We start from the raw sequence: 2,494 nt of genomic DNA on the forward strand, positions 1-2,494 counted from the left end.
AACTGTCCCGATGGGGGGCCAATTGGACCCTCCCAACCTCCTGCAGCCCCTCCCCCCAACCAGCCAAACCCCGATCACCCCCCCAACCCCAATCGGGGGCGGGACCAGCCAGCCAACCTCCTGGGCCCCCTCTCCCCACTGGCCTGGCCCCCATCGGCCCCCATCAGTGCTGGCAGTCGGACCCCACCCATGCACCAATTCATGCACTGGGCCTCTAGTATTATGTAATTCTGGAAGTCCTAGCCAGAGCAATCTGTCAAGAGAAAAACTTAAAAATATCCAAATTGGGAAGGAAGAAGTAAAAGTGTCACATGTTGCAGATGACATGATTCTGTATATAGAAAACCCTAAATACTCCACCAAAAAACTATTAGAATAAATAAATACAATAAAGTTGGAGGATACAAAATCAACTTATAAAAATCCACCGCTTTCCTATATGCTAACAAAGAAACTTCAGAAAAAGAAATAAAAAATTCCTGTTGAAATTGCAACCAAAAGAATAAAATACCTAGGAATAAACTCAACAAAGGATGTGAAGGACCTATATACTGAAAACTACAAAGCACTATTAAAAACATGGAAAAAGAAATAATTAAATGGAAAGATATTCTATGTTCATGAATCAGAAGAATAAACATAGTTAAAATGGCCATAATACCCAAAGCAATATACAGATTTAATGTAAGTCCCATCAAAATCCCAATATCATTTTTTGAAGAAATAGAGCAAAAAAATCATCAGATTTGTATGGAACCACAAAAGACCCTGAATTGCTAAAGTAATCCTGAGAAAATAGAACAAAGCCAGAGATATCACACTACCTGACTTCAAGTTATACTACAGAGCTACTATAGTCAAAACTGCATGATATTGGCAGAAAAACAGACACACAGATCAATGGAACAGAATTGAGAACCCAGAAATAAAACTACAGACACATGGGCAAATAATTTTCAACAACAACAACAACAAAAAAAAATCACATTGGAGAAAAGAAAGCTTCTTTAATAAATAGTCCTGGGAGAACTGGAAAGCTACATGCAAAACTATGAAACTAGATTACAGTTTGTCCCCTTGTACAAAAGTTAATTCAAATGGATCAAAGACTTAAATATAAGATCTGAAACAATGAAGTGCATAGAAGAAAATGTAAATACTAAACTTATGGACCTTGGTCATAGAGAACATTTTATGAATTTTACCCCAAAGGCAAGGGAAGTAAAGGAAAAAGTAAATGAATGGGGTTACATCAAACTAAAAAGTTTCTGCACAGCAAAAGAAACTGTCAACAAAACAAATAGGCAACCAACCAAATGGGAGATAATCGCAAACAACAGCAATTAATATCAAAGGGGTTAATATCAAAATATATAAAAAACTCATACAAGGTAGCATCAAGGGGTTAATATCAAAATAAGTAAAGAACTCATACACGGTAACACTAAACAAAATTGGGCAAAGGACCTAAACAGACACCTCTCCCAAGAAGTCATATAAATAGCCAAGATATATATGAAAAGATGTTCAAATCATTACCTATTAGGAAAATGAATATAAAAACTACAATGAAATATCACCTCACACCTGTTAGAATGGCTGTTGTCAACAAGACAGGTAATAAGTGTTGGCGAGGTTGTGGAGAAAAAGGAACTCTCATTCATTGCTGGTGGGAATGTAAACTGGTACAACCACTGTGGAAAACAGTATGGCAGTTCCTCAAAACACTAAAAATAGAGTTATCATATGGCTCAGCAATTCTTCTTCTGGGTATTTACCCCGCCCCCCCAAAAAAACACCAAAATAACCCCAAACAAACTTTGAAAACATTTATTCACAAAGATATATGCACCTCTATGTTCATTGCAACATTATTCATGGTGGCCAAGACATTAAAGTGTCCTTTCATAGAGGATTGGATAAAGAAGCTGTGGTACATACAGGGTGTCCCCCAAAAATGTATACGCACTTTGAATGATTATAAAGTTAGTGCTTATTAACATATAGTTCATTTTTAAAATTTAAAAGAATCTATAGAAATGAATAATTTTTTTGTTAGTGCCTGTTTTCTGATGACCATTCTAGTCCAGGTACTGGCTGCTTCTCTGTGTTGATAGAGTGGCTTTGTGTGCTAGGTGTCCTATAGGGCCCAGTGGCTCAGCCTCCCCAATTACCTGAGGTGGACACTCTTGGTGCACCCCCTTGTGTGCTTTGTGCACAGTCTTGTTGTAGTTAAGCCTTGATTGTTGTAGGTATCACTGGGAGGAATTGACCTCCAGGCCAATTGGCTGTGAGAATCACCTGTGTCTATGGTGGGAGAACTTCTGTGCTGGAGACACCCTTCTGGGGCAAGACTTGCTTCAATGGGGCTTTGGTGCTCACTGAGTCTGCCCCCTGAGTGTGTCCCTTATGGATCTGAGGAATTGTAATCTGGATGGTCCCACTCTGACCACTGGGTACACTGGCTCTTGGATCTAAGGAGGTGCTAATTTAG

Source organism: Myotis brandtii, unplaced genomic scaffold (assembly GCF_000412655.1).
Source record: "Myotis brandtii unplaced genomic scaffold, ASM41265v1 scaffold48, whole genome shotgun sequence".
Lineage (NCBI taxonomy): Eukaryota > Metazoa > Chordata > Mammalia > Chiroptera > Vespertilionidae > Myotis > Myotis brandtii.